This window comes from Mesoplodon mirus (genome assembly GCF_964341445.2).
Source record: "Mesoplodon mirus genome assembly, chromosome: 2".
NCBI lineage: Eukaryota > Metazoa > Chordata > Mammalia > Artiodactyla > Ziphiidae > Mesoplodon > Mesoplodon mirus.
In genome coordinates, this window is record NC_138977.1 from 110,445,191 (window position 1) to 110,460,243 (window position 15,053).

General features: G+C 45.7%; 1 protein-coding gene across 2 annotated transcripts in view; it reads left to right on the forward strand.

The window, feature by feature from the left end:
• The window catches only part of CCDC6 (coiled-coil domain containing 6), a 119,246-nt gene that overhangs the window by 36,717 nt on the left and 67,476 nt on the right, over positions 1-15,053 (forward strand). The window lies entirely within an intron of this gene.

Consider the following 15,053-nt stretch of genomic DNA (forward strand, 5'->3'; position numbering starts at 1 on the left):
CTTAATTCGATTCCATCTGCAGAGGCCCTACTTCCAAATAAGGCCACATCCACGGGTACTGTTGGGGTTAGGACTTCAACATATCTTTTGATGGGGGAGACACACACATTTGAACCCATAACCGGGTGGGGTGTGGGAAGGTCGTACTGAGCACATGCATGTGTAACACAGCACCTCCGCTGGGTTGGAGCAGCAGCCCATCATCAGACGCACAGGCAGCCACCCTAAGGCTGGTACTAAAGCTGCAAACAGCCTCAGGTCCTTTCAGATCAGGTTTTGCCACCACATGAACGCAGGCCAGGCTGGTTGGCTTCCCGCCAGATGGCCGTAGCTTTCGGTTTTCAGAATCTCTTGGATTTGGAGTTGTGTTTAAAGGATTGAGGACCTGTGCTAGCTAGGTTTTCACCTTGATTTCTAACAGCCGGTTAGTGAGCTTTCTTGGCAGTTCTGTCAGGGGAGAATTGCTGCACGTGTACTATCTAATGTTGCTGTCTTCTTCTTTTTCCTTTTTCCCTATCCCTGGGTATCAAGGAGCTGATGTAGTTTGACCCCCATATCCTCGTGTCCAACCAGAATAGAAACTTTGTTCTGAAAGTTAAACCCTTGCTCGAGGGTAAAACTTCTCTCCCTCCTCCCTGAGCATCTCCAGACACCAACAACCCCCAAGTCACAAAGCCAGTCTCCTGTTTAACCAAAGCATTGTGCCCTTCCCCTCTTCAAAGGGGTTGGCGTCCACAGAAAGTCAGCGTAGAAGCCAAACCCCTAGACACCTTGGAGCAAGCGGAGGGTGAGTGGAAAGTCGATTGGCTACCATCTCCTCGCCTGCAACTGCACAGGAAACAGACTCAGCTTTGTAGCTGCCAAAGTAGGAAGCGGTTTGCTTACATCCCCACATCTAAACTGCATACGGAAACCTGCTGGAAGAAATATCCAGCCAGACCAGTATTAGACATTGTTGAAGCATGTTCATTGTAACAGTCCTTATGGCAGAGGTATTGGAAGCATCTGGGATGTCAGGGAGATGCCCGTCAGTAAGATAGGACATTTGTGACATTAAAAATTATTAGAGGAACATTTAGTCACAGAGAATTCTTACAATATAATAAGTGAGGTGAAAGGATACAGTTTACCTGTAATGGGAAGCAATTTTGTCAAATATGTAAACATAGGGTCTAGAAAGCATGGATAACAATGTTAGCAGTGTTTTTGCTAATAGACTACTTATTTGCTTTGTACTGGGACTTTTCTACTTTTCCGTAATCTCTTCTTTTCCTTTTTTTCCCCTTCCTCCCCTCTAAGTCCTTTGGTCTAGGGGCCTGTTACTTTGTAACAGAGAACTGTATTCTCTTATATTTAATCACAGCACTATCCTCATTGCTGCCCGTTATCAGCTGAGCTTGGGGGGTGCCATAGGGGTTACTGTTCCAAGCCGGGTAGGATGCCCAGCACCCCCAGGGCAGGATGGTGAGGAAGGAAGAGGGATATTTGGCTCTGGTTCTCACTTCCCTACTGACCAGCCCAATTGCTTGCCCTCAGTTCCTCTGATGACAACAGGTTTTCCCTAGAGTCCCTCTTGAGTAGGTGACTGGTTTTTCTCACCTGCTGTGTCATAAGGGATTGTCTCACATTTTACAGAGGGGGGGGTGTAGGCTTAGGGGAGAAGGAAGTTTGCTGAGGTTCATTAGACATTAACAGCAAAGCCAGGGCCAGAGCTGAGGTCTCCCCAGGGCTGCTTCAGTGTCTGTCCCTCTGCTGCCGGTTGGAACCCCTGGAGCCCACCCCTCAGAGCTGGCCCAGTGTGCCGGGAGAGGGGCTGGGCATCAGTAGTTTAACTCCCACTCCCACCCCGTTTTTGTTTTTGTTTTTGTTTTTGTTTTTGTTTTTTTTCCCTGTGAATAGAGGACGTTCAATATTTCTGTGCTGCTCAAACAGAACACAGGTGGGGAATACATAGGGGTGGGGTGCCTTGTGAATGGGGTGTATGTGGGGCTGTCCTGGGAAATAGTCCAAGAAGTCTTCTCAGCAAAGGGGCCTGGCCTGGGGTGTCATAAGCATCACACACACCCAGTCCTTGGCCTTAAGTTGGGGTCCCCCATAGGGGGTCTGTGGAGAGTCTCACTTTTTTTTCCAGCTCCTTTGCTGGAATCCACACTCCCAGTGCGATGGGGGACTTGGTCCTGGAGAGAGGGGTCTGGAGAGTCCCCTGTACGCAGCCCAGGGTTGGGAAGAGGGCTCCCGTGCCCACTGCCCAAGGGGCCAAGGACCCCGCGGGGTGCCGAGGGCTGCCCATCTCTCCTCCCCTCTGCCTGCTTTCCTTCCCCCAGGCCGGGCAAGAGCAGAGGGGAGGTGAGCAGGGCCGCCAACCTCTACTGAGTCCCAGGGTCCTCAGGGTGGGGTGGAGGGAGGGTGGAGAGAGAGGGTCTTGGCCACCAACAGACACTGTAAACTTTGGTTTAAAACAATAACCGAGGGCTTCTCTGGTGGCGCAGTGGTTGAGAGTCCACCTGCCGATGCAGGGGACGCGGGTTCGTACCCCGGTCCAGGAAGATCCCACATGCTGCGGAGCGGCTGGGCCCGTGAGCCATGGCCGCTGAGCCTGTGCGTCCGGAGCCTGTGCTCCGCAACGGGAGAGGCCACAACAGTGAGAGGCCCGTTGTACCGCAAAAAAAACCCCCCAAAAAACCCAATAACTGAAGTTGGGGAGGGCTTCCAGCCTGGGACCAGGATGGGAAGCGGGTTGAGCAGGGGGTACGGGAGGCGACAAAGGAAAAAGCCAACAAAAAGTTTTGAGTTTTGCTTCCGGCATAAGGAAGGTCTTTGGTCATCTGTGTGAGTGGCGGGGTCGGGGAAGGGGTGCTGAGGGCGGGTGAGGGAAGACGGCGGTGGGGGACCTGAAGGCTGGGGTGGGAGTCCTGTCGGGTCACAGCAGCCGCCGTATTCATCCCACCCGCCCCCTCAAGCCTGGTTTCAGCCTGGCCTTTCCCGGGACACAGGCAGATGCTTCCCGCAGTCCTGGCACCCAACTCCAGCCTCAAGGGCAGCTCGGCCGCCTTCAGCGGCTGCACCTCCGTGAGTGCACGGGGCACAGGCCTCTTCCTCTGCTCCCTGGTCTGGGGGGCAGCACCCAGCAGATGGGGGTGGAGGCCTAGCTCAGCCTGCGGGGAGACCCGGAAGCAGGCAGCCCTGCTCCCACGGACCCCCCCCGCCCCCAGGGCACTCCGCTTGTCTCCCTCACCAGCTGTGGCTTTTGAATGGGCACGGCTGAGGGGCAGGTTTTTCCTGGGGCTGCTCTAGACTTTAGCTCCCCCCCACCCCAGGCCAGGGCCTGGGTAGGAGCGGGGGTGGAGTTATTTCTTCACAGTACGGACGAGAAGGTGGACGGGAGCACAGATTCCCCACCCCGCTTTTTTTTTTTTGTACGGTACGCGGGCTTCTCACTGTTGCGGCCTCTCCTGTTGCGGAGCACAGGCTCCGGACGCGCAGGCTCAGCGGCTATGGCTCACGGGCCCAGCCGCTCTGCAGCATGTGGGATCTTCCCGGACCGGGGCACGAACCCGTGTCGCCTGCATCGGCAGGCGGACTCTCAACCACTGCGCCACCAGGGAAGCCCTCCCTGGGCTCTTTGACATGTCTCTCCTTACCCCACCGAGAGCTACACCTTTCTTCACTGTCTGAAGGAGAGGGGGAGAAGAGCTTGCTGTCAACACACAGGAATGATACATACACGTACACATATGATGTGTGTGCCACCAGGAAATATGTGGTCTCCTTCTTGGAGCAGCAACTGTAGCAGTAGCAAACAGTGGCTCTTTTGCAGTTCTTAAAGATTATCTGTCATTCACCTAACATTTACTTTGTTCAGGCAAGGAAATTACAGGGTATCTCCTTGCAAAGATGAACAGCTTTGTGATGCTCAGTCACTGTGTGACAGCACAAATGATGTTGGCTTTAGTAGGAGGTTAGTGGGTTTGGCTTCTGGAGCTTGGTTCTACAGCCTTTGTCCCAGTGGAAGACATTGTTCCTGGATGGTGGGGTAGGACATAGAAGGACTAGGCACTTTGGAACCAGCCCAGGGTTGAAGATTGTAGCCCTGATATTTTAGTAGCTTGGATCCTTGGGCAAGTTGCTTTACCATTCTCAGCCCCTATTTCCCCGTATATGATATGGGGCTAAAATGTGTGGAGCCAATGTGTGGATGAAATGAGAGCCCATATGGAAGAGGCTGCTACAGTGCCAGAAGTATAATCAATTATTTACCGTTGACTGCCTTTATCATTTATTACAGGAAGACAGTCCAAAGAGTTAAATATTCATTTATAAATAAATATATATATATACACACATACATACACACATAATATAAAGTTTGTATATTTGTATACGATTACGCTCCTCATTATTCAACAGATGTATGAGTGCTTATGTGCCAGACCATTTCTTCTATAACCGTAGTGGATACAATACTTAGCTTTTTCTTCTGTGCATCTTAATCTCATTTTAAATCCCTTGGTTCTTCAGGCTATTTTATAGAGCCAAGATCATTCCAAGGCCAATTGCTAAAGGTATGGATTAAGATGTTACTTTTCGTTAATTGCTAGAAGGATGATATACCCCTTCAGGGCGGGAACAGTGTCTGTTATTCACTGCCATGTCCACACAGCGGTTACCGTGTACGAGATACCCTGTCATGCGTGTTGAATTAAAATTTAAAAATCTAACGACTGTAGTTTGCTCTTGTCAGCGATTCTGGTTGGAAACTTATTTTTTGGGGAGGGAGGAGCATATGGGGGCGAGGTCTCTGGGAGTAGCAATGAGGCTGGCCCCTACCATGTCAGAAACAGTGGGGATGTGGTTAGAAGCACAGACTTCCTGATATAGGGAAGCCTCAAGTTAGGCATATGACGAATCGTGCGTGACCAGTATTCAATCTGGAATCATTCATTTGCAGTCAACTTTACCTTCAGGGTGAAATTGACCGCTAGTGAGTTCATTCTTTGCTCGAAATTTTGTTTTGTTTTGTCGTTTTTCATTTCCTTCACCATTTCTCATTTTGGGGGACTGTACCCTGTATGAGGGGAAGAGTGGAGGAGGGGCGGATCCCTCAGTCTTTCTGTCTGGAATTGGCCTGCCTTCCTGTTCCGTAGAGGTCACTTGCCCACAGCTCCCCCTATTGATTCTTCGGCGTAGAGCTTGCCTGACTCTGCACAGGTGGCAATGGAGAAGCAACACGCATTTCAATCCAAGAATGTCGAGCTGTAGACACTTCATATCACTGTTCTCCGGGTCTCTGTCACTGCCCCGGCGCCAGGTTGAGAAACCTCAGGGTGTTTGGGTGGAGGTAGATGTATGGAGAGTGTGGCATTGGTGGTTTACTTGTGAAAGAAAATGATAGAGACCTCAGTTTGTTTGTTTTTTAAGATTAATTAATTAATTAATTTGGCTGCGTCAGGTCTTAGTTGCAGCACGAGGGATCTTTGTTGCAGTGCACTGGCCTCTCTCTAGTTGTGGCCTGCGGGCTTAGCTGCTCTGCGGCATGTGGGATGTTAGTTCCCCGACCACAGATCGAACCCGTGTCCTCTGCACTGGAAGGCGGATTCTTAACCACTGGACCACCAGGGAAGCCCGAAGACCTGTTTTAAGGACACATCTTCCAAGAGCAATGCATAACTTCCCCCATGGCTTTTGAGCCAAAATAAACCCTGGAGATTATTTACCTGTTGAATGTTACCTGTTTCCATGGAGCTCTTTATTTTTTTATTATTATTATTTTTAATTAATTAATTTATTTATTTTTGGCTGTGTTGGGTCTTCGTTGCTGCGCATGGGCTTGGCTTTCTCTAGTTGTGGTGAGTGGGGGCTACTCTTCATTGCAGTGTGCAGGCTTCTCATTGCGGTGGCTTCACTTGTTGCGGAGCACAGGCTCTAGGCACGCGGGCTTCAGTAGTTGCAGCACGCAGGCTCAGTAGTTGTGGCTCATAGGCTCTAGAGTGCAGGCTCAGTAGTTGTGGCACACGGGCTTAGTTGCTCTGTGGCATGTGGGATCTTCCCGGACCAGGGCTCGAACCCATGTCCCCTGCACTGGCAGGTGGATTCTTAACCACTTTGCCACCAGGGAAGCCCCGTGGAGCTCTTTAAATGTAATAAAAGAAAAGCCTTCAATGCAGACGTAGAGAATGGACTTGAGGACACGAGGAGGGGGAAGGGTAAGCAGAGACGAAGTGAGAGAGTGGCATTGACATATATACACTACCAAATGTAAAGTAGATAGCTAGTGGGAAGCAGCTGCATAGCACAGGGAGATCAGCTCGGTGCTTTGTGACCACCTAGAGGGGTGGGATAGGGAGGGTGGGAGGGAGACGCAAGAGGGAGGGGATATGAGGACATATGTTTATATATAGCTGATTCACTTTGTTATACAGCAGCTACTAACACAATACTGTAAAGCAACTATACTCCAATAAAGACGTTTAAAAAAAAAAGAAAGCCTTCAGTTAATTTTTTTTTAATCAACGTGAAGATCATGGATTTAAGTTAATCAGAGATGTGAATCATAAACAGACAATACTGATGTGGTCCTTTCTCCCTTTGCATTTCTGTCCATATATCTCTGCATCTGTCTGGTTTGTGAGCCCTGTTCTTACAAATCTGTGTGGCTTGAGACAGGCACCGATATTTTTTGTCTGATCTCTTTTTACTTATTGCTGATAGATCTGAGATTACCCATGATAGTACTGCAGGACCCATTCCTGTATTTATAATTGGGAAAATGGGTTGTTACTTCGCCAGGAGACGACACTAGACATTCTCTAGTGCCGGCAGCAAGAGAGGAACTGAGTTTAGAGAACAAGTATATCATGTAAGCTTAACAAGAAAAAAGCTTCTGACTATACTGAATTTGGTGGTCATTACCAGTGCAGGTAGTCCTCCCACTTAGATCTGACTGCACACACTAACCAAATTCTAGAGTTGCTCCTTTCCCATTCTGATCCGTTACCAAAAAACCTTGAGAGATTTTAGGAAATCTGTGCCTTCAAAAGCAGGGAAGAAGCTTTGAAAAAGGGAAGTATTCTGGTTGAGTGTGGTCACTTGAAAATCACCAGCACAGTATTTGACTGCCCCTCCCATTAAGACATGGAGTCTATTTGAATCTATTTCCTACCCCTTGATCTTGGATCATCTGGCTCAGCTGAACCTCCAGCTGAATGCAGCCTTGTGAGTGAGCACCATGAAACCAACTAAGAAATCACCCACCCATCAACCTATAGAATAATGACAAATAATACATATGTTTTGGAATGGTCTGTTACATAGCAGTAGGTAACTGATAGAACGAACTTGTTCTGAATGAAAATACTCAGGCAGGGATCCTATTATGCTCTCCTGTCTTCTCAGAAAAAAAAAAAAATCATCAGGGTTAGGAAAAAAGTCTTTCACATTTTAGTATAATTTAGCAATCAATCTGATTGCTTTCTTCAGCAAAGAAAAGGCTGCTAGGTGCTCACAGCTTTGTTTTGTAATGGAAAGAAGGTCGCTGATTTGGGGGTTTGATTCATTTTGGGGAAAGGGTTGTTTGGGAATTATACTGGAGTGGGGACTTAACAGCAGTTTGAGTATACTATGGATCTGGTGACTGTTGCAGTAGGAGAGAAAGAATTTTGAGAGGAAAAATGAGAAAATACCAAAGAAACTGTTTGAAAACTGTCTTGAATAAGCAGTCTGTTGCTAAAGAAGGGGTAAGGGTGTGAGTATTGTGCTATACCCCCAAAGCTGAACTTGGTGTAATGGTGAGAGACTCGGAAACCAGATAGGGTTGGCAGATTCAGCAAAAACAAGCACAGGATGAGGAGCTGCGTTTATTTATTTATTTTTGGCTGCGCCCTGAGGCTTTTGGGATCTTCGTTCTCCGACCAGTGATTGAACTCAGGCCCAGGCAGTGAAAGCACCGAGTCCTAACCACTGGACGTCCAGGGAATTCCCTCAGGTCTTTCATTAGATTAGTTATGGGATAGTCTCAGATTGCATATGTTTGTAGAGTTGAAGCCACCATCTCTTCAAATATGCTCCCTCTCTTTTTCTCTCCTGTTATTCATCCTAGTTTTTAGTTAGTTGTGTGTTACATCTTTTCATTTTCCTTCCTGAGTCGATTGATGTCTTTCACATTTGTGATCCTCTTGTTTCTTTGTGCATGTTTTAGATAAAATTATAGTTTATGAGAATTTGAATGTCTGAACCCTTTGTTTATCGTGAGGATAGGGTAGTTAGTGTCTGTGCGTGGAATCGTAAACAGATAGTTTCTGTTAACTGATGCATAGTGGTTTGTGTCCCTGATGTGTGGTTTTTGTTTGGGAACTCAACATGGGGCCTTTCCACCTTTACCTTCGCTATTTCACTTGGCCATTTGTTGCTAGACATCCTTTTATGATGGTACATACAAACAAACCATATTTTTTTAAAAATGGTTCCACTATGTGTCCCCCCGCCCCGTGGATGTGCCATAATTCTGTCCATTTCTCCTTTTAGCTAAATGGAGATTCTGTAAGATTTCACTGTTTTCTCATGAATCATCCTGTACATGCCCCCTCCTCAAGCTTTTTTGTAAATATCTCTTGAGTGCTTACTCATGCGAGGTACTATGATAAGCTCTTGATGTGAATTATGTTACTTTATCTTCATAACCAACCCAGAAGGAGGTGCCATTATTTTCACTTTACAGAAGAGAAAGCAGTGGCTCAGAGAGGTCCCATGGCTTCCCTGGGGGTCACACAGCTGGAGGTGGCCATAGGCACCCTGCAAACCAGGCAGCCTGACCCCAGAGTCTGATGGTGTATATGCAGCCGCCCCCGCCAGCGACACTATTCAGAGTTTGGCCTGTGGACCTGTACTCTTTGTCACCGGGAGATAAATTCTTAATCCATAATCCATGCAAACATTTAGCAGCTTCTCTAGCAATTTCTCATTGCTCTGTATCCAAGCAAGTGACCAGTGGACTTATCTTCCTGAGCTAGGCGTGGACCAGTTTGGGTATTGTTGAATTCATGGGGCAAGGCATATCTGTGGAGCTGTGTTCTGGTCACATCTAATAGGACATGCACAGAGGGATGTGTTGTCCCCTGCAGATTGGTGGTGAGGACTCGGTCTTTCACTGAAGCTGGTTTGAGAGGCACGGTAGCTTGATGAAACTTGGTAACCATTAGGGTCCTTTTTAACATCAAGACTCTCTTCTTGTCCTGAAAGTCACCCTTTGTTGCCATTTGCGCTCTTGCCCTCCAGTCCTGGAACGGTGGCCTGGGCGTAGTGTCTGGGGCAGAATAGCCCAGTTGTGAGGGCTAATAATGATTCTTATCTGGCTCCTGTGTACTTAGTGATTTGCTGGCAGTACTGGAAGGAAATAAATAATATAAGTGCCTTCATCCATCAGCTATTAATTACTTTTACTGCGGGCTGGTACGCAGTGTGAAGGAAGCACAAAATTACCTGGTGCTTTCACAGACTAAATAGAGAGTTGTAATACTTAGGCATGTAATTGACATCACCTCCCTAGGTTTTTTTTTTTGTTTTTTTTTTTAAGTCACATTTTTGCTGTTTTATTTCCCTAGTTCTTCTAATAGAAGAAACGTAGGTGTGCACTTTGGGCTTGTCACATGTATCACTTGTCACCCACCCCTGCAGTACTGGCACTTAAAGTGTTAGCCAGTGCAGGACCACTGCACCATAGTGGTTTGTGTTGATAAACCCATGGGTATGACCGATGTTCAAGCGAATCCTATAAGAGGTGCCAGCCATCAGTCATGAGCTCTACTGAACGCCGAGCATCTCCCAGAACAATTGATATGGGCAGTGATGCACCTAATAAATATGACAGCAGAGAAAAGAACCGAGTGTTACTCGGTTGCCTGGCTTGGTGCTGGGTGGTTTCTGCTATCCTGACAGTTTGGTTTCAGATGCTCTTTCAAACTGAGGTGTTAAGATCATTAAAATTTGTATTGTAAGTGACTAAGCAACAGGATAATAAATTTAAATAATTAGAATAATACATTTAAATAGGTTCCTAAATTTAAGGAATTTAAATAATTAAAATAATAAATAGAGCCTTCCTGGATTCTTAAGCATTAGAGCTTCAAGATATCTTATTATTTATTATGATTTTTTATTATTAAAGCAAGTCAGCATTCAACTTAAAAGTAATTTTTTAAAACAAATGCAAATGTGTTATCTTGGTGTAGGCACTTGAACTTTCTCTTGATTATATATATCCTTTACCCATGCCTGCTATGAAATAGATAGTGCCTGTATTTTTTTGCTTTGGAAACTGTCTTTTTTTTTATTCTTGACAGATGATGAGTTGCATCATTTTACATAATTTTGGTCTTGGTACTTGAATTTTCAGTAGTGCTGTTGTTGAGAGTTTTTGAATTCTCCTTTCTATACTAACCCTTGATCTCCAAAGTACCACTGATAAAGAACAGAAGCACTAAACAATCACATGGGAATCTCCTATCAAATTTGTGCCCCAGTCGTGAGAGCAGTGGGTGTGAATGATTTCCTTATCAGAAAATTGTGCTCACCTAGAGTATGGTTGCCTCAATATGTGGTGACTCAAGAGAAAATAATTTTTTCTAAGTGTGTGTGTGTGTGTGTGTGTGTGTGTGTGTGTGTGTGTGTTTCCCAGAGGACTTGGTAAATTGCTCCTGTCTCTCCCTTTCCTTTTTTTTTTTTTTTTAATTGGATTCTTGGAGGGTGGGGGAAGAGTGATGGAGGCTTGCTTTGTACTCTAGTCCTCACATCACTCTAGACATCGAGTGATCCCTGCTGGGTGAGGGTCAAAGTAGCAGACACTGATAAGTGAATAAGGTTATACCAACATTCACTCTGCTTCTGAACATAGCAGTTAGAACCTGATTGAACATGAAAATATAATCTTTAATTGAACTATAGTTACTGTGTAATATTATATAAGTTACAGGTGTACAATATAGTACTTCACAATTAAAAAAAGTTATACTCCATTTATAGTTATTATAAATATTGGCTATATTCCCCACGTTGTACAATATATCCTTGTAGCTTATTTTATATCTTATTGTTTGTACCTGTTACTTCCCTACTCCTCTAATGCCCCTTCCCCCTTTCCCTCTCCCCACTGGTAACCACTAGTTTGTTCTCTATATCTGTAATCACAGGTTTTTAAAAATTTCCCCCCAGATTTTCCCAATCTTCAACTCTACAAACATGCAAAACAAAGAGTTCCTAATTTTTGGGTTCACATTTTCTTTTGAGAGTTTATGGAATTATAGGCAAACCTTGATTTTAAATTTTAAAATAAATTTTAGCTTTGGAAATATAGTTTTATTTTTGAATTTGTTTAGGTATGCTGATTTTAAAGCATTGCAGATAAAAGGGAAATAGATTGATAAAACTGATGAGATTCCATGTTAACCTGTTTTATCTTTGCTCTGTCTACCTGCCTGACCTCTAGTTCCTTGCAAATGGCACATGGCCTGTTTTGCTCCTAGGCCGTTGTCTACCTAGCTCTTGGCTTGGGGGAAATAAATTGGAAAGGTAAGTTGTTTTACGGCCTAAATAAAAAGGCCTGTTTTGGAGTTTAGGGGAAGAAAAAGCCAGGATTTAAGATTAAGATTGAGAGGATAATGCACAAAGAATGGGAAGAAAGCTGCTGGGAGAATTCCAAATGGATGCTTCCTGCTTGTCTGTGATGCATGGTGCCTACTCTGGTTGTCAGTACACTATAGCTGGTCTTTTAAAGATTTAATTTTTTAATTTATTTTTGGCTGCATTGGGTCTTCGTTGCTGCACTTGGGCTTTCTCTAGTTGCAGCAGGCAGGGGCTACTCTTCATTGTGGTTCACGGGCTTCTCATTGCGGTGGCCTCTCTTGTTGCAGAGCACAGGCTCTTAGGCGCGCGGGCTTCAGTAGTTGTGGCTCGCAGGCTCTAGAGCGCAGGCTCAGTAGTTGTGGCACATGGGCTTCGTTGCTCTGAGGCATGTGGGCTCTTCCCAGACCAGGGCTCAAACCCGTGTCCCCTGCATTGACAGGCGGATCCTTAACCACTGTGCCACCAGGGAAGCCTCTGGAGCTGGTCTTTTAACCAATTTTCTCTGGGGCTGTATTGGATACGGCACCTTGTCTTTTGTCCTCATTTACGTGTTAATTTCTAACAGTGCCCCGTGACCAGTTGGAAAAAGGGTGAACTGGGGTTTTATGTTTCGGGGGCCTGAAGTCTTGCCCTTCAGATGTGTGGTTTTTCTCTGGGATGACAGTGGGAGGCAGAGTGACAGTCCCCGTGCTAAACCTTAGCAAAAGGAAGCTTGGACAAAATCTGTGCCAGGCCTGCTTAACCCCTTGTTAAGCTAGAGAGACTTTAACTAGCTTCCACAGAACAGTTCCTCACGCTGGTGGTGGGTCCTGAGAGTGGAGTTTTCTATGAATGGGCTTTGCCTAGAAATAAGTGGCTACTCTAAAATGGTGAAGAATTTTGTTGGCTAAAGCTTGAGTCTCTCACAACCATCACTCATTTTGGAAGGCACTTTCAGAGTAGATCTAGCTCGAACATCGCCCTCTCCGAATCCTTTTTATTTTTATTTTATTTTTTGGCTGGGCCGCAAGGCATGTATGTGGGACCTTAGTTCCCTGACCAGGGATCGAACCCACGCCCCCTGCAGTGGAAGCATGGAGTCTCAACCACTGGCCCACCAGGGAAGTCCTCCCGATCCTTTTTATAATAAATTTGCTACTTTCCCTGGGAAGAATTGCAAAGGAAACCCAGTGCTCTGTGAAATACAGGACCCTGTTAATTATTAGAGTTTTTTCCCTTAATCTAGTTATAATTCACATACCATAAAATTCACCCTTTTCAAGTGTACAGTTCGCTGGCTTTTAGTATATTCACCAGGTTACATACCCTGTTAGCACTGTCTAGTTCCACACCATTTTTGACACCCCAGAATAATCCCTGTACTCAGAAGCAGTCATTCCCCGTTCTCCCACCTCCACCCCTCCCAGCCCCTGGCAACCACTAATCTATTTTCTATCACAGAGTTTTGTTTTATATTACACTGAGACCTGTTACCCCTGTAACTTAATGATTGGATGAAATATGGGAAGGGTGAGGGGCTGAGGTGGAAGTTTCATGAATAAACCCTTAGGGCCTGGCCTCTTATTCTCAGCTTCTCACTTCTGGGTCCTTGTGCACAGGGGGAGGTGGTCTGCTGGGCCTCTGAGTCTGGTTCTCTGTTACTGCTTGTGGGTAAATTTCCCAGTCATTGGAAATAGGGAATGCCTGGTAATACCCAAGAAGTTGAGACTGACTTGATAATGAAATGAATTTATGGCAAACCTTTTGAAATCTAAGTGCACAGTCACCTGCAAAGGCATTACAGTTCCCCTCTCTACGTTTCTTGTCCTGTAGCTTTTAGAATAATCAGAATTCAAATCATATAGAACTTTGTCAGTCAAAACCAGAAAAACAGGTAGCTCAAACAGATTGCGGGCTTGGATATGTGTGTCAGATATGCCTGAAAGAAATGCTTTGGATTCCTGCCCATTGCACTAGGATGAGATCTTGAGGTCTGAGAGTTTTGAAGCCGAGTTGGAGGTTAATTTAAAGGGGAGGGGAAGTGTCAGTCCTGGGCAGTGTTCCCTTGACCATGAAGTAAAAGAGTATGACCTTGAGAAGTGCTAATGAATTACAGAGTGTGTAAGGGCCTGGTAACCTAGGGCCTGCTCCCGGGATGTGCTTGGCTGGTCATAAAACCTTATTAGCTGAGTGATGTGTTCTTCGCTGTTCACGTCTCCTGGCCTATCTCAAAATGCTGTCTTTTTTTTTTTTTTTTTTTTTTTTGCGGTACGCGGGCCTCTCACTGTTGTGGTCTCTCCCACTGCGGAGCACAGGCTCCGGACGTGCAGGCTCAGCGGCCATGACTCACGGGCCCAGCCGCTCCGCAGCATGTGGGATCTTCTTGGACCGGGGCACGAACCCGTGTCCCCTGCATCAGCAGGCGGACTCTCAACCACTGCGCCACCAGGGAAGCCCCCAAAATGCTGTCTTAAAAAACTGGACTGCAACACCTCCTCCTGAAGTTTCCATTTTCTACGTAGCTCTGTTTTACAGTCTAAGTACTAGATACACGTGGCTTTCTTTGGTAGATTTGCTTGGCAGGCAGTTCCAGGCCCTGGCATCCTTCTCTCTGCTGCAGTGATGGGGAGCAGGGAGGATGGGCTCCCCAGAAATCAGGGCTCTCAGGGGGGCCTGGGTGTCGGGGAAGTCAGTGCGTATGTACAGAAATCCAAACCAGCTGAGTTGGGAGTGGATGTCGGACCTTTTACAATAAAAGGTGGTAACTGTTTAATGTAGGTGCCCTTTTGTCTCCTGCCCTCTAGCTCTCTTGTATTATTATAAGTGACAGGTACTGGAGGCTTGGAATTGATGCAGTTCTCCCTTCCTGGACTTGGCAGATGAAACAAATGCATTATTGGGGATTAACACATCAAAATGTTGCAGTTTAAAAAGTACTTTGAATAGAGTTGAGTCCATTTGAAAGAAGTACTCTTTTTCTGAAAAGATTAATTTCCTTCAAGGATGGCTGGTTTTTCTGTTTATTTTGTTAGAACATAGGTGGAGGAAGGGATCTGCAGAAAAATATTTTCATCTCCATTGAATTATGCCTGACTCCCTTTTCTTCTGTTTTTAATGCTCAGTAATGCCTGTCCGTGCCCTCACCTCCAGAAAATTCCCAGTAGGGAAATAAATAAGTGAAAAATGACACTCTCATCCATCCTTACCCTTCACTCCCTGGATTCTTGCTGCTTTGCAGTTAACTACTTTTTAGCCGTTTGCTGTGTTTCCTTCCAGCAACTATTCAATGAACATGTAAATTAATCTATATCTATCTGTATTGCTTTTTAAATTGCATTTTGAAACCCTTTCAGTAACATCTTAAAGAGATGACATGATTTTACAATTTCACTTTTAAGTGAGAGGTACTTTTCTGCTTCAGTAAAAATGTTGCCTAGATATTTTAACTCTGAACCTATGGG